The sequence below is a fragment of the Amborella trichopoda genome, chromosome 13 (assembly GCF_054954075.1).
Source record: "Amborella trichopoda isolate Santa Cruz 75 chromosome 13, AtrichopodaSantaCruz75HAP2 v2.0, whole genome shotgun sequence".
NCBI classification, from domain to species: domain Eukaryota; kingdom Viridiplantae; phylum Streptophyta; class Magnoliopsida; order Amborellales; family Amborellaceae; genus Amborella; species Amborella trichopoda.
Window position 1 is genome coordinate 36,221,009 of NC_142348.1, and position 25,079 is coordinate 36,246,087.

At 37.2% G+C, this 25,079-nt stretch overlaps 2 long non-coding RNA genes across 2 annotated transcripts; one reads left to right on the forward strand and one right to left on the reverse strand.

The window, feature by feature from the left end:
- The first annotated feature begins 569 nt into the window (after positions 1-569).
- On the forward strand, positions 570-4,095 carry LOC148779191 (uncharacterized). The gene is made up of 2 exons (XR_016047130.1): positions 570-2,960; positions 3,117-4,095. It is a non-coding gene; the product is annotated as an uncharacterized LOC148779191 (long non-coding RNA).
- A 316-nt stretch (positions 4,096-4,411) lies between these two features.
- LOC110008283 (uncharacterized) lies at positions 4,412-9,183 on the reverse strand. The gene is made up of 3 exons (XR_002283031.2): positions 8,827-9,183; positions 7,346-7,569; positions 4,412-7,202 (listed from the first exon to the last, which is right to left on the reverse strand). It is a non-coding gene; the product is annotated as an uncharacterized LOC110008283 (long non-coding RNA).
- Positions 9,184-25,079: the final 15,896 nt, after the last annotated feature.

Sequence of the window (25,079 nt, forward strand, 5' to 3'; positions counted from 1 at the left end):
GAAGGTCCCCTCTCTCCCGTCGCTCTCTCTACTGCTCTGCGAAAGTCCCCTCACTCTCTCTGTGATGCTGCCCACATTGTCTCTGCGAACTTCCCAGACACTTTAAAGAGAGAAAAAAGCATCTTCATGGAGGTTTTAGTGAAGAGATGGAAAGCCAAATCGAAAGGAGGAGGATGTACCAAAATGCGTGCCATCTCTTAGCTACTGAAGAACTCCCAGTCAATCATGTCTTTCCTGTAGTAACTTAGAAGTCTTTTTTTTTCTTTTTTTCTTTTTTTCTTTTTTTCTTTTTTTCTTTTTTTCTTTTTTCATTAGTTTTCTTCATGCAAGAAAATTTAAAGGGAATATCGGTTTTTGTTCGGTTGGTTTTTTTGAGTATGTGATGAATATTCAGAGAATTATGATGTGGGTTTTGGTTTTTGCTCTGAATCCGTATGCGTCTTGAACTTGCAGGAGATTGGGAAATTTAATAATTGAGTTTCTTTTAGCATTTCTTATTTTGTTTTTCAAACTAGGCTTTCTTCCTAATTTTTTTATTGCCTCATAGCATGTTCTAGATGTTACCAAATAATATGCTGTGGGTTTGATTTGGAAACATTTAATTTGGAATCTCATGATTTAAATAACCATTTTTTATATAAAAATGGAGGGTAGTTACATTTTTGTAGTTGTATTTGGAAGGATTAATGGATAACATGATTTATTTTGGGTGAATCTGTTTTTTCATTTCTCTCCTCTTTTGCTGGTCTTTTGATTGGTAATGCAGTTGTGAGCAAAATAGAGAAATTGAGCCTGAATTATCATATAACTGCAGCTAACTCTATTTTTTGGTGGACTTCTCTTTAATTGTAACATCTTTTAATATTTTTGGGAGTGTGTTATTTGATTCTTCGGACATGGTGACATGAGAAGCAAGATATCTGAATGTGATATGTATTTGTAATTTTTTTGGTAAGTGCTAAGATTTGAGTATGAGTTAGAGATGCATTATGGCTTTTCTTTACGGTATGCACACAAACTGTTTCTTAATAGATTGTGGTTTTGATAGAATTCATTTGTTAGAATTTGTGGGCTTCTATTTGCACAAATCATTGATAGCTCTGTAATATTTCTTTCCTAACATTCAATAGTCCTGGGAAATCTATATTGCATCATGGTGCGTGCAAGTTGGTCCCTCTGAAGTAGTAGATGTGCATTTGACAATCAAAAAGGCATCAAACTTCACATACTCATATTTTTGGGTACGTAGATAACAAATGCACGTTCCCGTGTTTGCAAATCTCTTATATACTCAAATTTAGATACTATTTCCACTACTTCTAGTTAAATGCTTTCATGTACAAACATGTAGATGTATATCATCATTTTCCTACATATGCTCACATACATCTTATGTAATTACATCACCATATGGTACTGCTACTACCCTACTGAGTTTTTTCCTTTTTGGGTAATTACTACCCTACTACTTCTAGTTCTTTTTTTTCTTCTTCTTCTTCATCATCATCTTCTTCTTCTTCTTCTTCTTCTTCTTCTTCATCATCTTCTTCTTCTTCTTCTTCTTCTTCTTCATTTTGGTGAACACTGATAATGGTTAGCACCTATTTTTTCAGTGGAGTGTTTTCCTGGCTGGAAATGAGAACATCTGGCCAATTTCCAATAGTCTCTTGCTGAAAAAGCGCTACATATGTATAGAAATGCAAACACATGCTGACATAAACATATACCGGTACATGTGTGTAAGCATATGTGCATGCATGTGTGTGTGCGTGGCATGTGTGTGAAGGGATTATATGGAAAACACCTTCAAGTTCCACCATCAGGCAATTAAATAAGCTATTGATTTACGACTATGAAGATCTCATTTTTTTGGACTTTTCTTTTTGTACTTTGGTTCACCAAGTGAGTTTATTGGCTTTTTCATTTAACCTGCCCATTGGAATACTTAGTATCATCTAATGACTAGGTTTTATGCTTGGTTAATCTGGATATTGCTTCTCATACCAATCTCTATCATTGGTTATTTATTGCCTGTCAGCAACTGACTTGTTGAACTAATGGCTTTGACCAGAAATTCATTGAGGTTCATGGGACTACTCCAATTTCTCTACACAAAGTTGTCAAATGTTTTGTCCAAAGAGGCCCTGTATTACTCTTGCATATTACCTTTTATTGCGTTCTTTGAAGCTTTTCCCTTTGTGCTTTATCTCTAAGTTCAGTCTTTGAGAGGTGATCATTGTTGTGGTAAAATGGATTTAGGACCACAACATAGTAATAAAAAGACTCAAGATAATTAGGAGACCAGGAGTTCTTTGAGGTCTGCATGGTCTATATGCACAGCTGAGCATTGAGCAGTGGTCTAGGCAGGTGCCTAGAGTTGCTGCCTGCACCAACCCCGATCTTGGTGGTAATCTCCTGGAATGCCTCAACGCTGAAGCTCATGTGTCCATTTGGGGGCTTTTGACTACAGAGAGTCATGGCTTGCCTTGAGATGACTTGTAGCCTTGTAGACTGCTATTGGCTCGAAGAGCAACATTGGCATTCTTACAACTATATATTTGAGAAAATGCTGGACTTCATGTGGCAGCTGGCTTTTGCTTTGGGAATGGATGTGGCTGCTTGGTTGTACTTGTTCTCTATCATCATAAAAAAAGTTTTTTCACCATAGAACTATTGTTATACATCAGGTATAACTTTTAATTCTTTGTGGAAACATATATTTAACTAGTTTTTCAGGTTTTTATTTCTCTGTCTAACCTAATTTTACAACCCAACAAGAAAGATAAAATTTGTTATGATCATTGACAATGTTTCAACTTGTTGAATGGCATGTCTTGTGTATAGTTAAAGTGTGATTTTGGTTGCATTGAAAGTTGTGTATATGCATGTGGCCTGCTGGATGATTGTTTGGAAATACCTCATGATGGGCTATTGACCTATTGAAACACATCTATTATTATGTAAGTGTTTTTTTTTTCGTATGTTAACCTTTATTATGTAAGAAGTGTTAAATGTGAAGTTTTTTATGTACCAATCAGAAATAACACACAAAAGTGCTAAATGTGTGCAGTTTTTTTATGTACTAACCAGTCTCTCCCTCATGGTCCTCGAACCAGTCTCTCCCTCATGGAACAGACCAATAATATAAGAAGATAAAGATGAAGCTTTGTCATGCACCTTTGAGCCAATAGGACAGGGCATGGAGGAAGACTGTGGATGATCTCAAGAAAGATAAGACATGCCAATTCAAGATAGCAGCTCAACCTTACAACCCCAACAACTCAACAACCACTGTCTCTTGGCTCATAGAGAGAGATATTCCTAGTGCTACTTATATCATTAGAGCATATGCCTTAGATTCTCAAGACAATGAATTGGCCTATGGCTAAACCACCAACAAGAACAAGACCACTAATCTCTTTGAAATTCAAGGCATTAATGGTACACATGCTTCTCTCGACATCGCAGCTGCTTGCTTCTCCGCCTTCCTGGTGTTCTCTCTCTTTGGCTTCTTCATTGGGGAGAACAGGTGTGCCTTATTACAGCTAGGTGCATTGGGCCTCCTCTTGGAGACAGCTAGGTGTGCCTTCTTCGTCGACGTTGTGGAGCCTGCAGAAGGCATGCTCTTGATTGTTGAGAGCTTGATAATGGAGGCTAATGAGAGTGACATTGGCATCTTAGAGAGTGTGCTTGCTGCTTCCAATGATGGCACAAGCTCGGGGGACTGGTGAGCAAGCAAGAAGGGTACTCTTGATGTTCTTAGAGCGGCTTTCCCACCCTTCTGGTCTAAAAAAATCAGCAAAGCAGCAATGAAACAATGAGATGGTGGGTCGAATATCTAACATATGGAGAACAAGCTGCCATGGAAGTGCTGATATAACACTTTGAGCCGCATTTGCAAAATTGGAGAACCAGCCACCATCGAAAAGGGTGGTATCTTTTTTCCTATTTCATGAGGTGTTTGACCTCCTTGTATCTTTCCAATGGTTTGTTAATGATTGTAATTAGTCATTATTTAATTAATGGCAATCCAGGGGTTTGTAAATGGTTGTAATTGGTCGTTGTTGAATTAATGGTAATCTTTTGTGAATGAAATTCTCTGGTTTCTGGTATTAATCAGTTTTTTTTTTTTTTTTTGTTTGGGACAGACATAAACAGAGAGAGAGAGAGAGATATCTGGTCATCAACTACAATAAAACACACATAATCTTTTGTGAATGAAATTCTCAGGTTCTTTTTTCTGCACGCCCTCCGGTGTGGTAAAAGGTGAGATTGTAGCATACGCTCGACATAAAAAATAAAATAAAGTGAGAACTGTAGGGATATAAATGCATTTCATTATCGAAGTAAAACCCACATTGCACACATTAATGACATACATGGAAAAGAAATCAATGTCACACATATGTTACCAAAAAATCACCAAATAGGTTCTTTAGACTTTAGATGCCCCATAAAGAGGTCCTTTACATGCCCCCATAAAGCGGTCCTTTACATGCCCACAAAATTACATGAATATTGAATATTCACATAACCCCCAAATACTTCTACAAAAATGGGTATTTACATGTCTCCAAAAATCAAAAAATTACTGAAGTCCTTTACATTCCCCATAAATTAGTCAAAAAATTAGTCAACTCGTTTCGAGGTCCTCAGTAGCTCTACATCCCATGCGCCTCACGAGACAGTTACGTTTGTCATGTCCACTTTTATTGCAAAGTTTACACTTCCTTCCAATGGGTGGCCCTTCCTTCGGTTGTTTTTTCAACGTAGAAGCTTTTGGCCCTTCCTCCCATGAAGGTTTTATCCTTTTAGTCCTTGGTTGTCCAACTGCTCGTGTATATGGTGGATCGAGTATAAGGGGATCTAATACTGCCACATACTTCATCTTTAACGGCACTGCAATGAGTGGAGGCTGATGGTGCATGAGTATTCGACAAAGACTCTTGTTGCATTGGCCTCCGTAGCTAACTTGGAGAAACCCAAGTTCACTTTTTCAAATAAATCATCATTTTCTAATGCTGGCTCTACAATTGTTCTCACCAGGTCATAAAGCTCATGACGTCGAATGAAACTCGAAAATTTAGATATAGTCGAACTACTAGCACCACATTTGTCTTTGACACCCTTCTTTGCATCCATTGTCCAACGGCTCAAAATGTAGTTAGATGGGATCTTCAATACATTCCTCATTATATATTGAACACTTTGAGCATGTGTGAACAAGGGATCCCAACATGCTCAAAGAACTGACATGTGCATGTACACTTCTTCCCTAATTCAATGAATGTAACCGTCCGAGGGATTGCTACACCGCCAATGTCTTCCACCTTATATTTGGCAAATTCATCATTGCCTTCTATTAATTTGCTAAGGCGATTTGAAGACCTTACCACCTCCTCTTGGAACTTTCTAAATACTTTTTGAGTGTATGTCTATGTTGCATGCTCCCTGATAAGGAAGGTTGTCTTTAGAACAGGTGTAGTGTAAGATATTTACTGTCTTTCTCATTTTCTTTGATGAACTTCTTGTTTTGCAACTTTTCAATAGCATTCATGAATTTTTGTAAACCTGAACCAGAAGTGACGTACATCTTTAAATGACGATTAAACCCTTCACTTCGTTGTGTGGTTTTCATGCCAGCTGTGAACCTATCAGCTATGTATGCATCAACCCATTGAGTGAGACAACCATATAACCACTAGAGCCAACTTTCCTCTTGAAGATCATATTTCTGAATCATAACCAACCAATCAACCTCAAACTGCTCAACTGTGTAAGCTGCAATACACTTCTTGAATACGTCTAAGAATAATGGGTGCGCACACTCAACATGGCTTCGATGTGTTTTAAACTTTCCCATGATGTGCCACTTGCAATAATGATGATTAGTATTCGGGAACACTACCTTGACTGCAGCCGTTATCGCTAAAGCTTGATCAGTGATAATTGTACCTGGTTGGCGGCCTCTCATTGCCTCTAGCCAGTTCTCAGATAACCAAATGAACGTTTTTGTAGTCTCATTGAAGATGAGAGCACACCCGAGGAAAATTGTGTTAACATGAAGATTAACTCCAAGGATTGGTCCAAAGGGCATATTGTATTCATTTGTTTGGTATGTGGTGTCAAAGGTTACCACGTCATTAAAAAGTTGGTATGACAATCTACACTTGGAATCAACCCATAAAACACCAAACAACCTCCCCATCTCATCAAGTTGAACTCTATAAAAGAAATTAGGGTCCATTTCATTTTTCGTATGCAACCAATTCACAACAACATTACCCGCTTTCCCTTTCAGTTGTTTTCTTTTTCTAGTTATGTGATTCTCAAGATCTTTCTCAATGAATGTAACATTTTATGCCCCACTGGCCTCTTCAATAAGGTAATCCATCATAACCCTAGACTTAGCCATAAAAAACTCCAGTGTGTCAATCACCATTTTCACTGTGTATGGTATCTTCCAATGAGAGCGAATGAATCTAGTCTTGTTGGGCATTGTGAGAATATGATTATGTTCTTTTACAACCTTCGCAATAACCCATTTATTATTCTCATTCTTCTTACGCGGATCTTTGCCTGACATCCACATTTTGTGTGGCGGCGAGCATTTTCACTCCCATCATACATCTCACTACGAAAACCTTGCCTACAGCATCCTAAAATCCGACTAATTCTTCCACCATGTTTCCATATGGTACTTCCCTTTCTTATACCAAACCCTACCAATATTGCGTACTTATTATCTTCGTCAGTAAATGCCATTCCTATTGCCGGTTCAATACTTGCACCACTTGCTAGGGCTGCCTCAGTATCTATAAGTAACGGATCTCCTTCTCCATTTATTGCAACTATGTCCTCATCAGATGGAAAATCATGGCAAGCTTCATCCACTGTAGCCTGAGCACCACACTCATTCCCATTTTTTGAATTAGTAATGTTGAGGGGAGAGGAAGGAGATGCTGATGTTGAGGCATCCATGACACAAGCATAGTATACCCGTCCAACCTCCTCTGTTAGCGCTGGTGTAGTAATGGGCGGTGTAGGGATCTGATCCTCCGAACGAGAGCTACTCTCTCCAATGTCCCCAAGTACATCATCATTTGCATTGTTCTCCTAAGGCTCCTCTAATGGGATTCGACAATACTTTCATAGGGACCCGAATGCCTCAAGAGCTCTGTGCTACGGTGGATGTCCTCCCACTACATTATGACACCGAATGTTAATTGGCAAAAATAACACAATAATGAATACTAAAGTAATTTAGAGAAAATAAAGACTATTGCTTATCTATCTCATTAATTATAACAGAGAAAACAAAGAGTACTGCTTATTTATCTCATACCATAGATTTTCGTCCCTTTCTTTCTTCTCCAAGGATCTGCAAACCAGAAATGCAAGTTTGTATGAAATGGGGCTTGTTTTCACTACTCTCAAGCAGAAGACTGTCCAAGAGATACATTCAATAGCCGATTGCAATCACTTATCAATTTTGTTTTTTGTACTACAAGACCCCGGATGACAAGAAGAGCCTCCAATACTTGAGACAAAAGCTCATCTCGCATAAACCTATGTGCACCATTAACAGTAAGTAAGCAACATAAAACCCCAAGATTTCATTTCAAACTTCAACTCCGGAACCCAGAGCTGAAGCTGAAATTAGATTTCAGTCTGTTAAGAATTTAAGTTAAACAAAAAATCAAAGGACAGAATCTCTTCAGATTCTTGACTGAACTTCACCCAAATCCTAGATTCAAATGCATGAAAATTCACCATTGTCATAAAAAAGATGAGAAAACCAAGTTCTTATCTTGGTGCAATTATGGCCATTATGGCTAAAACTGGTGAGCGGCTAACAATCAGATGCCTGCCATCAGCTGCATTAACATTTCAGCATCTTGAAAAACAATGTAGAACTCTATCAGCTGAAAACACCCAAAAACCCCTCCCCGCATTTTGATGAAAAATGCTCAAATCACTTCTTTCAGCCTCACTAGCCAATTGGACATGAACCCACTTCCCCAAAAGAGAACAAATAAAATACGTGGAGGCGACTGAAGAAATTAAATGAATATGACCAAATATTCCATTTCTAAAATTCAAATTCCCAACAAAAAAAATCACAGAACAGGGAAATGAATACTGAACCCATATTTATATAAAAAATAAAAGAAAAAGTTGCATTGTGAAATAGAGAATAGAAGCATACACAAAACCAAATAATTGTATTAAAATTTCAATTGAAAGTCAAGCATTATTTTTTCTTTTAGGGCATTCAGCTATATTCATTGCAACTTCTTCAAGTTATAGATTCAAATGTAGCCATTGCATTACCAATCAAAAGACTAGCAAAAGAGGAGAGAAATGAAAAAACAGATTCACCCAAAATAAATCATGTTATCCATTAATCCTTCCAAATACCACCGCAAAAATGTAACTACCCTCCATTTTCAGAAACAAAATGGTTATTTAAATCATGAGATTCCAGATTAAATGTTTCTAAATCAAACCCACGACATATTATTTGGTAACATCTAGAACATGCAATGAGGGCATAAAAAAATGAGGAAGAAAACCTAGTTTGAAAAACAAAAGAAGAAATGCTAAAAGAAAATCAATTATTAAATTTCCCAATCTCATTCAAGTTCATGACGCATACAGATTCAGAGCAAAATCCAAAACCCACATCATAATTCTCTGAATATTCATCACATACCCAAAAAATCCAACTGAACAAAAACCGATATTCTCCTGAAATTTTCTTGCATGAAGAAAACTAATGAAAACAGACAAAAAGAAAAAAAAAAAAAAAGACTTCTAATTTACCACAGGAAAGACATGATGGACTGGAAGTTCTTCAATAGCTAAGAGGTGGCATGCAATTTGGTACATCCTCCTCCTCGCGATTTGGCTTTCCATCTCTTCACTAAAACCTCCATGAAGAAGCTTCTTCTCTCTCTAAAGCGTCTGGGAAGTTCACAGAGAGAATGTGGGCAGCAGCGCAAAGAGACTGAGGGGAACTTCGCAGAGCAGTAGAGAGGGCAAAGGGAGAGAGGGGACCTTCGCAGAGCAGTAGAGAGAGCGAGCGAGAGAGAAGGGAGGTTAGCAGAGCAGAGGAGGGTAGCAGGTAAAATATTGGAAGGTTTGAAGCTTTTGAACCTGCGTGCACTGGGTTTTGTTCGCAGATCTAAACCGTTCGCAGGTGAAATAGTGGATTTAATTTGAACGGACAGTCGATAGTAATGTGGCGAGATTACTGTTACTTTTCGCCAATAGGCGTTCGCAATACTTTTCCTATATATATATATATATATATATATATATATATATATATATATGGGCAGTGATTTCATGCAACGGTTGTATAGTAATATAATGCCACAACTTTCAAAACCATGTTTGGGCAATTTGTTTGATCCAAATTTTAAAATGTAACTCCGAAAGTATATTTTTAGCCCAATTAACATTGACCGTCCATTTTGATAAGATGCTTAGGAGGCCTTAGAAAGATTTTTTTGTTTTCAAGTTTTTTAGATGACTTTATTATCATTAGATGAACAATGTTAGAAAAGAAAGAAATGATTCTGAGTTTGTAAAGGCTAAAATCTTGAAATTCATCAAATGAATGGTCTATATTCGTAGTTGGAGGGGTTTCATTTTGACCACATCTAGAGTTCTAATCAAACTCTTTTTTTTGGGATTGATTATTGAGATGAAGAGAGTGTGTGTACAAAATTTTGTGTCTGCAAACCATGTTTTCAACCACAAACATGGTTTTCTAGAAGTGTGGTTGCATTAGATCATTACCCTATATATATATATATATATATATATATATATATATATATATATATTGATAACTGTATATATAAAACTAATAGCAAGTGAACACACACACGCACACGTCTATACACTAGGTGCACGATTCTCTCGCCCCCTTTCTCTCTTCCTCTCTGTCCCCCTCTCGGTCCTGCAGACCGGGTTTGCGACTCTAGCTGCACGATTCTCTCGCCCCCTTTCTCTCTTCCTCTCTATCCTCCCCTTTCTCTCTCTTCTCTCCTCTTTTCTTTCTCACTCTTCTCTCTCAGGCTCGCAGTGGGCCTAGGCTGCGGACCCTCTCTCTCTTCTTCCCTCCCTTTCTCTCTCCCCTCTCTCCTCTCTTTTTCTCTCTCCTCACTCTCTCTCGATCAATCTCTCTCCCCTTCAATCTCTCAATCCTTCTCCCTCTCTCTCTATCCCATCTCTCTATCTCTCTTTTCGCCTCTCCTATATCTTTCTCTGGGGCCTGCGTACCCGGGTTCACCACTCTAAGTGCATGATTCTTTCCCTTTCTCTCTCTTCCTCTCTCTCCTTCCCCTTTCTCTCTCTTCCTCTCTCTCCTTCCCCTTTCTCTCTCTTCTCTCCTTCCCCTTTCTCTCTCTTCTCTCCTCTTTTCTTTCTCTCTCTCTCTTCTCTCTCAGGCCCACAACAAGCCTAAGCTACGAGCCCACTCTTATCCCTCTCTCTCCTCTTCTTCTCTCCCTTTCTCTCTCCCCTCTCTCCGCTCTCTTTTTCTTTCTTATTCTCTCTCGATCTATCTCTCTCCCCCTCACTCTGTCGATCATTCTCGCTTTCTCTCTCTCCCTTTCTCTCTCTTCCTCTCTCGCCTTCCCCTTTCTCTCTCTTCCTAACTCTTTTCTTTCTCTCTCTTCTCTCTCGAGCCCACAACAGGTCTAAGCTACAAACCCACTCTCATCCCTCTCTCTCCTCTTCTTCTCTCCTTTTTTCTCTCCCCTCTCTCCTCTCTCTTTTTCTCTCTTCTTCTCTCTCGATCTCTCTCTCTCCCTCTCACTCTCTCGATCCTTCTCCCTCTCCCTCTCCCTCTCTCTCTATCCCATCTCTCCTTTTATCTCTCTCTTCCTCTCCCCTATCTTTGTCTCTCCTCCACCTCTCTTGAGCGTGTGCCCACTTCTCTCTTCCATCTCTCTCCCTACCCTCTCTCTCGCTTCTTTTTTTCTTTCTCTCCTCTCCTTTTCTCTCTCTTCTCTTATCTCTCATCTCTTATCTCTTACAGCTCTCTCTTCTCTTCAATCTCTGTCCTCTCTTCAATCTCTCTCCCTCTCGAGCATGCAGCCCTCCTCTCTCTTTCTCTCTCTCTCTCTCTGGCCTGCCTGTGGCCTTGGGTAGGCCACAGGCCCACTTTCTTTCTCTTACTCTCCTTTCTCTCTTCTCTCTTAGCTATCTTCTCCCTCACTGTCTTACTTCCTCTCTCCTCCTCTCTTCGATCTCTCCCCCCTCTCGGGCCTACAGTGCCCCTCTCGTTATCTCTTTCTCCCTATCTTCTCTCACTCTCACTCTCCCTCTCTCCCCTCTCTTTCTCTCTCTTTCCCCTTCACTCTCTTCTCCCTCCCAATCTCTCCTAACTTCTCTCCCACTCTCGGGCCTGCAGCCCCAAGCCACAAGCCAATCTCTCTCTCTCTCTCTCGGGTCTACGACCCCAAGCCACAAGCAATCCCACTCTCAGGTCTGCGGCCTCAAGCTGTAGGCCAATCTCTCTCTCCCATGGAAAACATTGCTATGAAATTGGATAAAAAGAATTGATTATTTCATGAACTTAAGGTGTTTATATCAAAAGAAAGTCTTTGCTCTCAATATAGAATGATATGGACATGGGCCACCCCAAACTGGTAAGACAACAAGTATAGCTGCAATTGCGCATTTTTTTAAATATAATTTTGAGTTGGAGATGCTGAAAAACAAATACGAGCTCTGATGTCTACTGCGCATAAGTCTATTTTATACTTTGAAGACATTGATAGAGGAAGAAGTCTTGTCAAGAAGAGAGAAGGAGGTTGAGAAAGAAGAAACTGGAGTCAGCATCTCAAGATTTAATAAATGCACTGGGAGGGTTTCCTTCGTCTCATGGCGAAATATTCACTGCGAGTTCGAAAGAGAGAGTTGATCCTGGTTTAATATAAGTAGGATTGATATGGACATCAAAAAGAAGTCATAGATTTATTCGTTGATTTTTTTCCATAAGATAAGAAAAACTTGGAATTCGACCAGGGCCACATTCAAGGGCTCAATGGTTCTTGTGGACAAATATAGAGAAGGACAAATATGTTGCATAAAATGTCTTTCCAGACCAGGAAGGCCAAGAGAACGTACCAATAGAATGAGACATTATTAAAAAAATCTCAATCTTTAGTGCCTGATTTTATCTAAGTGTGGAAAATTGCGTATGGCCAAAATCATTCTCATGACAAAGCAAGGAAGATAATGAGGGCAGTGAAGGGTTTGTTCATTTACCTTGTTGGCTGTAACAGCAGCCTGTGCATTGGACAGAAGTTGCACTCCAAAGCTTCTGAAAACCAAAAGAGAAATACAATTTGAGAGAGAGAGAGAGAGAGAGAGAGAGAGAGAGAGAGAGAGAGAGAGAGAGAGAGAGAGAGATGTTCAATCTTTAAGGGAAGGGGGAAGAGGGGTGATTCTACAAGAAACAAATATGAACGGGTTCCTAACTGACCCTTGTAACTTGGCCGGGAGATTTGATGGAGAGGTATCCCATTATAAAAGAATTCGAGTAAAAAATAGGAATTGGTGAGTCGACAAAACTTCACGAGAGAGATAGGGAAAGCAGAATTTAGGTTTTCAATCTTGAGTACGCTGCCTTGTTCGCTTCTAGATTTCCTATATCCCAATGCTTTCCGGTTATTGTTGCCATCAGTCGTTGCTGCCTTCTGCTTACCAGGAACAATTGCTCCACCTGAAAACTAGAGAGAGAGAGACAGAGATTAGAAGAAGGAAGCCAACCATTGAGAGATATTAGAAGAAGGAAGCCAACATTGGATAGATAGACAACAAACTCAAAAAATGAAGCCCTGAAAACCATTGAAGAATGAGGAAGTTCCATTTAAAACAATCAAACTCAAAAACTGAGGAAGTACCATTTCAAAGAACCATTGAATACCTGAATACCCTAGGCAATTGGATAGATAGACAACAAAAAACCCACTGAAGATAAGAAAACTCAGAAATTGAATCTGGTAGTGTTTCTTGAGAACACAACAAGAGAAAGAAAAAATGAACCTAAGAAAAATGGTTTGATTTATTGAGAGCTCAAAAAATAAGAACACCATTAAATCCATTCCAGGTTAGAACAAGGCTGCAGAGAAAGAAAGTAACCCTTACATACAAAATAATATATAAACCCTAACAGCCATGAAAAGAATAAAAATAACACAAACATTGGCTTCCTACAAGAAAATCATAAATAGATTCTATAAAAATATTGCCGAAACAAAGAACAAATGGCGATGGAAGACACCCTGAGACCACAATGGCTTCTCAAGAACACAACCAGATGAGAGTTAAGCAAAAACCTTTGTCGAGTACAGGTTAATTGATTAGGGATCATCAAATGGTTGTTTCTCATGGTCAAATTGTATAAGGGCAATCGACACATCCGAGAACGTGTAGATTGTACGCTTGCGGAACGACGGTGGTGAAATCATTCCCTATATCAATGGTGAAAATTCTCCCTTGGGGTACTTCTAAGCACTCTCCATTGATGGTTTAACCTTTATCTTTACCTCCTTCAGGTCCCAAACTCTTCAGATATTTTGTGGGATGGCATGCACAAAATTCTAGCCTCTCTACCACAAACAGAGAGCTTCCTCGGATCACTAAGGTAGAAACCTTTGCCTCATGTTCTATCAGCGCAAACACCCAACCCTGAGTCTTTGGTCTGTCCTCGGGATTCATTATAGGGCAGTTCTTGATCAGGTGGCCAGATTTGCCACATTAATAACATGTTCCCGGCTTCTTGTAGCACTTAGCCGAGTGGTTATTCAATCCACAGTATGAGCAGGCCGGGCGTCAGTTATCCCTCGCATCACCTGGGAAGGTCTTTTGGATTTTCACATTGCCCTGAGTAGGCCTTCCCCTAAAGTCTCTTCTAGGAGGCGGCCGTGTCTTCCTCCCCAAACCTCCGAATGGAGCAGACCTTACTCTCCCTTCCTTCCTTAGTCAGAACTCTTCACAATCTCTCTCAATTCATGGCTAAGTCTGCCAATGGGGAGAATGTCTTAAGATTAGCTGACATTATTCTCCATCGGATATCTGGCTTGAGGTCCCTCACAAACTTGTTCACCCTATGCGCCTCTGTATTGATGATATGTGGTGCGTAGCGGGAGAACTCTGCAAATTTGGCTGCATACTACTCCACTGACAGTCCCCCTTATTGTATCTCAATAAATTCCACTTCTTTTCTTCTCGGATTGAATCAGAGAAGTACTCCTCATTAAATGCCCCTAGAAAACTTTCCAAGGTTAAGTCAATTCTTGTCTCCTCCCAAAATTGCCTCATCGAACCTCACTAGTGCTTGGCATCCCTTCTAGCATAAAGGTCCCCAGTTTCACTTTCTACTCATCCGAACAATGCAACACTTCAAAATCTTTTCTACTTACCTCCTCCATTTTTCAACCTTTTCCACTCCTCTGTATCCCAAGAATGCTAGAGGTGTAAGTCTTCTAAACCTCTCAATCAAACTACTATCTGACTGGTTTGGGGTAGAAGCAGCTGGGGCCGGCATATAGTTCTTCATCATTTGAGTCATGGCCTCGAGCATATTGAAGAATTCCCCCAAAAGTAGCGAATGTCACTCAAGTGGGAGTGCGCTCAACGCTTTTAGAAAGAGGGAATCAAAGGAAACCATGAAAGAAAACAAAACTCCACGCAGAACCGACAAAGGCTGGGCAAACCAAAACCAAAATATAAACAAGAGGTCCACAATTATTAAAAAATATGTCTAAGGCATTAGAGGCCCAAAAACAGTTACATAATTCCAAAACAAAACAACTACATGGCCAAATTGCCATCTAAAAACCTACAATAAAAAAGAAGCTTCCTCGCCAAGTTTGAGCTCCAATTATCAGCAGCAATCACCCAACCGTCCATCCTCAAACCGCAAGTTATCACTCTACATTAAAGAAAGTCAAAGGGATGAGCTATAAAGCCCAATAAGTAGATCAAAGCGACACGTATTCCTGCTTATGCACAGTCATTCATAACCGTCCCCAGAATTTATGCAGGTTTTACAATATGGAGTCATGCATCATAGTTCTCTTTATTAGCAAAGTGTCGTGAGAAATTTCTTACATGGTGGAGCAAGCACAAATCAAATATGAGATATCGCATGAGCTAACAGTTTATCAACTCTTTTCATTGAAATAACATATCAATAATTCAGGCAAATATATAATAACTACATGCAATCCTAATATCACTTATTCCCGATGTAAAATCATTATCAATCTGGCCAAGCCAATCCCATTGCTTATGACTTCTACCAGTACTCAAGAGAGAAGACAATGACAAATGGATAACCCATTTAGTAATGTCTTCATGCATAGACACGATCCTCAGCGCACTTTGGGGCTTTTGATAGGCAGTGACCTTGCAAAACAATCACATCTAACTGGAGGGCGTTACACCACCAATGGATGACCTTTTGCATAGTACTGATTATACATATATTGGGGGGTGCGACCCACCCATATGACTCACATCCTAACTTCTTTCCTGTCATCAGGAGTCACAGAAAGAACTCAACTGTAAGGATAACTTTCACAACATTTAATATCACGCTATCAATGGATGACCCATTGCATAGTGCTTCATATAACATTTGTGGTATGTCTTAATACAACCATACACATTCGATAATTCATAGGCTGTCTTATTACAACCATGCACATTCGATAATTCATAGGCATGTCTTATTACAACCATGCACATTTGATAATTCACAAGCATGTCTTATTATAACCATGCACATTCAATAATTTATAGGCATCTCTTATTACAACCATGCACATTCAATAATTCACAGGTATGTATTACTATAATCATGCACATTCAATAATTCATAGGCATGTCTTATTACAACCATGCACATTCAATAATTCATCGTAGAGAAGAAATTCCAGTATGACAGTCTCACCAAAAAATGGGTATAACTTCCAATCCATAAGAAATTTCGCCATGGTTCCAAATCCATTTTGAAAATAGACTCAGTCATCTTTTCTGTAGAAGTGGTTTGGTCTCATTCCGAAACATTTTGATCAGTAAATAGTGTTATACAATACATGTGATAGTTCTGGAAAATTCAGCAGAAAATCTAGTACAGTATCCTTGTAGGAAAACAAACATAACTTTTGAATCACAGAGAATTTGATCATGCTTCCTTGACCATTTTCAACATAAATTCATACATATTTCATTTAGAATTAGTTTGAGCTCATTTTGGCGTAGTTTGGTTAGTGAACAATCTTACACAAAAACATGTAAAGTTTTTAGAAAAGTTCCTGCATTCACAACAGTGACACCCTCATAAAAAAAGGGGCATAATTTCCAAACCATAAGGAATTTCGTTTTGATTCCAAAACCATATTTAAAATAAATTCACTCATATTTCATTAAAAAGTTGTTTAAATGCATTCTAATATGATTTGGTCAGTGAACAATCTTACACAAAAACATTTAAAGTTTCTGAAATTTCTTTTCATAATCCTGGCATATTCTAGCAAATGGCTCATAACTTTCCAATCCAAAGAGATATTAATATGGGGTCTTTTCCCTCTTAAAATAAACTCAAAAGGGTATTTCTCCACAAAATTTCAGAGTCAACAGAAATAATTTCAGTACTTAAACAATTACTTAACATGGAGTCACAATTCTGGAAAAATAATCACATTCCAACAAGGTTGCAGGAGCATTCAAGCCATATTCATGTTCAAAGTTTCATCCAAAATCATGCTTAAAATCTCATAATTTGATAGACTAAGAAAACATGCGTTAACCAAAGAAGACATGGTAGCTAAACCCACTTATTTACACCAAAAGTCTCCAAGTTCCTCCCCACACAGGCCAAGCTTCCAGGAATGGTTCAAAGCTTGAGGTTCTAAGCATTGGAATAGGCAGTCGTGGGTGAGAGAGAGCAAAAATTCTTGAGAGGGGTGTGAAGGGGGGTTACTTATAAGCAAAGAGAGGGAGGCAGCAGGCAGATGGCAAGCAAGAGCATACAAATGGCAATAGTGGTAGACATATTGTAAACATATGGCAAACATGTGGCATACAAGTGTCACATGGCACTCATGAAAGAACAAGCATAGAAGTTCCCTGGACTGTCCTATACATTCATGCACGATAGTAATGCGCATTACGGTGTCATGCACGGCGGTGTCGTGTCCCCCAATATATGTATAATTGGCACTACACAATAGGTCATCCATTGATGGTGTAACGCCCTCCAGTTAGAAGGTAAATAAGGGCAGTGTCTTGCAAGGGCACCGCCTATTAAAAGCCCCAAAGCGCAAAGGGGATATTGTGTTACATGATGAAGACATTACAAAATGGGTCATCTATTTGTCATAGTCTTCCCTCCTGAGTACTGTAGGAGTCCTAAGCAATGAGATTTGCTTGGCCATATTGATAGGGCTTCTACTTCAGGAATAGGTAATATTAGGATTGCCAACAATTATTAAATATTTGCTTGAATTATTGATTTGTTATTTCAATGAAAGGAGTTGATAAACTGTTAGCTCATGCGATATCTCATATCTTATTTGTGCTTGCTCCACTATGAAAGAAATTTCTCACGACACATTGCCAATAGAGAAAACTATGCTGCATGACTCCATATTGTAAAACCTGTATAAATTCTGGGGACGATTATGAATGACTATATATAGGCAGGATTGCATAGCGCTTTGATCTACTTACTGGGCTTTATAGCTCATCCCTTTGACTTTATTTAATCTAGAGCGATCACTCGCGGTTTGACGATGGACGATTGGGTGATCGCTGTTGACATTGGAGCTCAAACTTGGCAAGGAAGCTTCTTTTTTATTGTAGGTTTCTAGATGGCAGTTTGGCCATATAGTTATTTTGTTTTTGAATTATGTAACTGGTTTTGGACCTTTAGTGCCTTGGACATAATTTTTAATAATTTTGGAGCTCTTGTATATATTTTGGTTTGGTTTGCCCAGCCTTTGTCGGTTGTGTGTGGAGTTATATTTTATTTCGTGGTTTGTTTTGATTCCCTCTTTCCAAAAGCGTTGAGCGCACTCCCACTTGAGTGGCATTAGCTACCTTTGGTCGTGGTCCCGCACCCTATTGCCCTCCGGCTAGTACGACAAAGGGGCAGGAGATGTGATAGGTGGGTAGGTTCATATGCAACCTGAAACCCCATATGAACTATTTTAAAGAGAAAAAAATAAAAAAGTTGAAATTCAGTATTAAAAAAAAAAAAACCTTTTAAAAGTTGAGATCTGTAATTTTCATAAAATCATAAAATCGAAGGATTTTTCAAAGTTTCAAGAAATCAATCCAAACATCTCCCTTTGAGTTTGGATTTACTTTTGGAGATTTTTTTAGGCCTATTAGAGGGTTGTTTAGAAGATTTGGATATTACAAAATATATCAAATGTGCAAGTTTGAAGATCGAACAACCAAGGTTAGTGAAAAAAATTTGCTTTTCAGATTGCTTAGGTTAGTTTGAGATGTCTTCTTCGAGTTCTAAAAAAAATGGTGATTCGAGTTGAAAATATGGATATAACCTGGATCCTTTGGATAAAAATTGTATAAGGTGCAATTATTGTGAGAATGATACAATGGCAAGAGGGTGATGTAACTTATGTACGTATAATATTCCATGATGTAATTATGTCATATGTATTGATGTGAGTATGCATGTCATGGCATGTATTATGAATTCATGTGGTCACAGTTCATTTGTTAATATCATCATGTAATCATATATTTATGTGTCATGCTATCATGTTGTCATGGGTCATACATAAGATCATTCATACAAACATCTATCATGCATGAAGAACACAATGACAAGGGTGGAAGCACGCATGTGCCACATGGTACTCACAAGATTATGTAGGAGGAGAGAAAATGCATGTATGAGCATGCATAAAGAGAGCATGTGAGAGAAGAGAGAGTGCATATGTGAAATCATTATGTGGGGGGACATGGATGATGTAATCATGTACATTGGTAGGGGGATGGGATTCGTGCACATAAGAGTATGTGCATGCATGGGGATAGGTGCATGGCGTATTGGGATGCGCACGAAAAAATATGCGGGTACGAATCATGACTTGCATTAGACCCATTCATAATTCTAACATATCTGATTTCACATGGATAGGAGGGTGTAGGTATTGTGCAACAAGGAGATTCCTCTAGTCTGTGTATTGTGGTACTATCATTCAAGGGAGAAGTGGACCTAGGAACGAGAAGATGAGATCCGAGAAAAGTACCCCTAGTTATTTGATAAGCATATGAATGATTTAAAGGACTAAATCATTTTAAAGGGGGGATGATGTAAGGTCCAAGACTTTTCCGGTCGTTGATCCTGTTTACATCCTGAATAGTTTCCTACTAATGCTTACCTCATATTTCTTTTTCAATTTATTGAATAACATCTTTTGGAGTTTTTAGTGGTATCAGGGTATTGTAGGGATTGCAAGCTTTCCGACGATACGAAAATCGCTCAAAGCGAGCTACCATCAGAAAGTCGTGATCCGCACCCTGAATATTTTTCCACGTACATCCCAATACGGCGTGCATGCATCCTCATGCGTACACACACTCTTATATTAACGAACTTCATCCCAATGCCAATGCACATGATTACAACATACATACCCCCCCACACAATAATTACACACATGCACTCTCTCTCCTCTCACATGTTCTCTCTCTTTATGCATGCCTTCTCTCGCCACCTACATAATCACTTGAGTGTCATATGGCACATGTATGCTTCCACCCCCATCATTGAGTTCTCCATGTATAATAGATATATGTATGAATGATCTCATGCATGATCTCATGACAACATGATAGCATGATACATAAATATATGATTACATGATGATATTAACACATGAACTATGACAACATGAATGCATAATACAGCCATAACATGCATACTCATATTAATACATTAATCTACTCCAAGGATTTTTCAGTTTGAAATTTTGGGAACCACCTAAGAATCACTATACAATTATTTGAAAAAAAGAAAAATTTGAATTTTGAGTTTTTTGACACTTGGATCTTGCCCTTCAAAAATTGGACAATCTCTATTCAACCTTGTGACATTATTTTTTCCGAGTACATAGAGAATTCAAGTAGGAATTTTCTTTCTTTTTATTCTTTTCACTGAGGTAACATCCATGGTTGAAAAGGTTATATCCCCACCTGAGGGACTAAATGAACAGTATACTCCCACGAGAATATAAATTCTTTTGGGAATTGTAGAAGCGACATTAGCGCTCCCAGCGAATTAGACTCCACTTAGACATCATTTTGAACCAAGTTGATTAAGAAGTGTCAGAATGGTTACACATACATGTATGCACACTACCCAATGGCACATGCTTTATAGAAAGCTCTAAATCTTGAGATTTACAGTAATTATTTTAATTCTTTTTATCAAAAATGTTTTGTTTTTTATTTTGCATTAACTAATTTATGCTATAATAAAACAATTGGATGAATTGTACCCATAACATCAACTCTTCAAAAACTTTATCTCACATATACTTATAAAAAATAACTAATTCCAATTTAAAATTAAGAGAATCGACTGTTTTATGGAATACATGAAATGACAATCATACTACCATACTTTTTAAAACATTCTTCAAATGTTAATAATACAGCATTGATAAAATAATTGGATTTTTTTAAAAACATTCTTCAAAAAGTTCCTTATTTATAAAAGTTTTTAATTTTGAACTATTCTTTGTTCTAAAAATACTTAATGTGAATTTGAATTTTCAGGAAATACAGGCGATGGAAAGTTGTTAATTTTGAACTATTCTTTGCTCTAAAAATACTTAATGTGAATTCAACATAAGAGATTTGAAGTTTTAGGAAATACAGGAGATGGAACCCTAATTTCCCTGCACGAGAAAGAATCTAGAAATTCTAAGGTTACTCATTACGTTAGAGAGTTTTTCGAAAAATTGGAGGGGCAGAGAGAAATTGAAAATTCATATTTTCATTCTCCCTTCATACATACATGCTTGACCTACTGTACTGCTTTTCAACTTTCACTTAGCTCCTTAAAAGTACTTCTCTTTGTAGCGTTGTCTCTTTCTAGCTCTAATACCGCTAGTGAAAGGAAGAGAGAATAACTATGGTAATGTTAGAAACCTCAACTCCAAACCTTTTGAAAAGAGATTCACCTTATATTAATGAAAATTACTTAATTTTTTCCTTTTTATTAAGCGGAGGAATTGACTGTAATTATAAATGATTCCAAAATTTTAAATTTCAAAACTGGCAGTTGCAGTTGAGTAAATTTTAATTTCTTTCTATAAAATCAGATTCATCTGAAATTTGAACGTGTACATCTCACCATCACAAACCCAAGAAAATATAAGACAATTATAAAAATGACCAAAATACCCCAAAAATATTTTAGGGTTTGGTCATTTTTATTGTTTAATGTGCACTTACTATTGCACGAACACCGCCAAAATTTCAGTTAAATTCGACATATAGAAAAAAAATTAAAAGTTTCAAAATTGGAAAATTTGGAGCATTTACAAACATTTAATGCCCTCCCAGATTTAATAAAAGGAAAATTTTGGGGTAATTTAATCAATGTAAAGGCAACCTATTGTCAAAATTTTTTGAAAAAATGTTTTTAAAATCATCATTAGGATGATGTATTCTAGGATAACCCACATCTATCTATTTATCATTCTCTCTATGTATGTGTGTCAAGTAGAGGATTTGGTGAGTGTTAACTCTACGACATTTATGAGGGGGCTGGGGGCAGTTGTCTGGACCTAAATTTTACATGATCTTGGACCCATAAAACAAAAGAAACCCAGAAAATGGTTTTGTTTTTTTTTTTTTGAGAAGTGCAGTGACTATAGGTTGTCCACTATAGGAAAGAAACAAATGGTGCAACGCCGAGGCCCAAGGGGATATGTTTGACCCCAAATTTTGTAGATTAGCTCAAAGATAAACAATATAAAAATAAACCAAAACTAGAGTCCTTTACATCAACCGATCCCATCAATTGAAAGATGGATGGTCCATATTCATCCTTGGGGCAGGATTTTTTAGACACTTTTAAGGTGCAACTTTTCTTTCCTTCTTTCGTTTTTCTTGTTCTATTTTTTTTTTTTTTTTTTTGGGCATGGTCTCTAAGGTGAGTAAGGCATTGCATGCTCTCTAGGATGAGTAAGGAAAACGAACCTCCTAGCATGGGTTTTGAACTGCAGTGGACACCGTAGCAGTCCAGAGTCCACCGAGGGGCAGACCAAGTCCTTATATCTCTAGAAGGAAGCACAACATAAAACTTGCTTCCTTTAATAATTTTAATGATTTTTCTGGTATTTCATCTCAGTTCTTTTGTGAGCTGTTCACTCACTTAGCCAAGTTATCTTATGTAGTGTTATGGCCGATGTAGTCATCCATAATTTTGATTTTGGAGGGTGAATAGATCTTCTTTCTTAAAGAAAGACTTATGTGATATTTTACAAGGTAATACATTTTTTTTTTTTTTTCTTCTTACACCCCTTTTTTTTGGCAAAAGATCACTTACACGTGGTCTTTATTATAATAAGATAAATTTAAAAATAAAATCAAACAACAAAACCAAGATCTTAACAACTTGATGTCATTGAAACAACTATGCATTATGCTTGAGAATAAAAGATAAGATTGCAAGAAACAAAAAAAGATGAGTGTCAGAGATTACCTCAACCAAACTTATTACACCCCACACCGAGTCACCACCATCTGATGCCGTGGGATCTACGGTCTAGCTTCAATCTCGCATCGGGAAAACAAATTTCGGCCAAGGCACACCAATGGAACATGAACCCCTTTTATCAAAAACTCAAACCCTATGTGAATTCTCTTAGCAACCTAGTTTGAGAGAGATGGATTCTCTTTTTGTTAAAACCTAAAACCTTTAGCCGCAAATCCATATTTGAGAGATAGAAGAGAAGAACTCAATAACCTAAACCCTTAGGTTCTTTCACAATGTGAGAGAGAGATCAAACATTAGAGAGTGCGTGCCCCCTTTATGGGATATGAGAGAGAAAGATGGGAATTAGGTACAAACAGTGTTTAAAAAAACGCCAAGTCGAATCGGTTCGACTCGAAAATCGCCATGGAGGGATCGAACTGCTAAAAAAATCGGGCATCGTCCGGTTCTAGAGAGAACCGGACGATTCTGCACAGTGCCTCGCCGATTCACTGTACGGAATCGGCGAGTCCCGTGAAGAACACGGGTTGCGCAGTGTTCTTCACGGGATTCTTCGAAATTTGTCATTTTTTTATCATTTTTCTTTTTTTTTTGGCATGTGATCTAATTTACAGACTTTAAACAGCTTTATTCAGTTTTTACATGGATTAAATGGTTGAGAAATTTGGTGTTTTTGGATCACCAAACTTGTATTTTTAGGGTTTCCGCCTTTCCTTGTGTTTCATGCCAAATAGGGCATGAATCTTTCAAAATTTGTAGGCATTTTGATCGTAAAGTTGTTCATCAAAACCTTTTGTTACTAATTTGTGATAATCGTTGAGAAAAACAAAGTTTTTTGGAGATTGAAGGCTCCGGTTCACAAAACCAGGTAAGAAGTTTGGGTTTTTTTTTTTTCCGCCATATGATTAATTTCACTGCATATTTTGAAGATAATGAGTTCAATTTGTAGGGTTTCTAATCTTTATTGTGTCTATTATGATTTAACATATTCAATTTTATGTAATTTGGTCAATTACAGCATGAAATTTGAGATGAACACAGAGATGTCTGTGGAACCAAATTTCCGCTGTTTTTTTTTTTTTTTTTCTGCCTTTTGATTTTTTTTTCATGATATATTAGAAATAATGTGTTCAAAATTTAGGGTTTTGATTCCTTATATTGTTGTTTATCAGAAAATGTACTCAATTGGATGTAATTTATTCACTTAGAGGTGGATTTTTTAGTTAAAATGGCTTATGTAAGATGGTTATGTGAAGAACAGAATTTTTTTTTTTTTTTTGTAATCCATGATCGAATTGTTTTTTTTTTTTTTTTTTGTAATCCATAATCGAATTTTTTGTTTTTTTTTGTAACCCATGATAGAATTTTTGGTAATCCAAGATCGATTTTATTGTAATCCATAATCGAAATGTTTGTTTTTTTTTCTTGTAATCCATGATCGAATTTTTTGTTTTTGTAACCCATGATAGAATTTTTTGTAATCCATGATCGAATGTTTTCTAATCCATGATCGAAATGTTTGTTTTTTTATTTGTAATCCATGATCGAATTTTTTGTTTTTTGTTTTTTTTGTAACCCATGATAGAGTTTTTTGTAATCCATGATTGAATTTTTTGTAATCCATGATTGAATTTTTTTTTCTTTTTTTGTAATCCACGATCAAATTTTTTGTTGTTTTTTTTGTAATCCATGATCGAATTTTATGTAATCCATGATCGAATTTTTTGTAATCCATGATAGAATTTTTTGTAATCCATGATCGAATTTTTTGTAATATATGATCCAAATGTTTGTTTTTTTTTCTTGTAATCCATGATCGAATTTTTTGTTTTTTTTTTGTTTTTGTAACCCAAGATAGAATTTGTAATCCATGATTGAATTTTTTGTAATCCATGATCGAATTGTTTTTTTCTTTTTTTGTAATCCACGATCGAATTTTTTGTTTTTTTATGTTTTTTTTTTTTTTTGTAATCCATGATCGAATTTTATGTAATCCATGATCGAATTTTTTGTAATCCATGATCGAATTTTTTGTAATCCATGATCGAATTTTTTGTAATCCATGATTGAATTTTTTGAAAATTTGTGATTTTTTTTTAATCCATGATCGAATTTTTTTTTGTAATCCATAATCGAATTTTTTGAAAATTTGTGATATTTTTTTTTTAATCCATGATCGAATTTTTTTTTGTAATCCATGATCGAATTTTTAAAAATTTGTGATTTTTTTTTTAATCCATGATCGAATTTTTTGAAAATTTTTTAATTTTTTTTTTTAATCCATGAT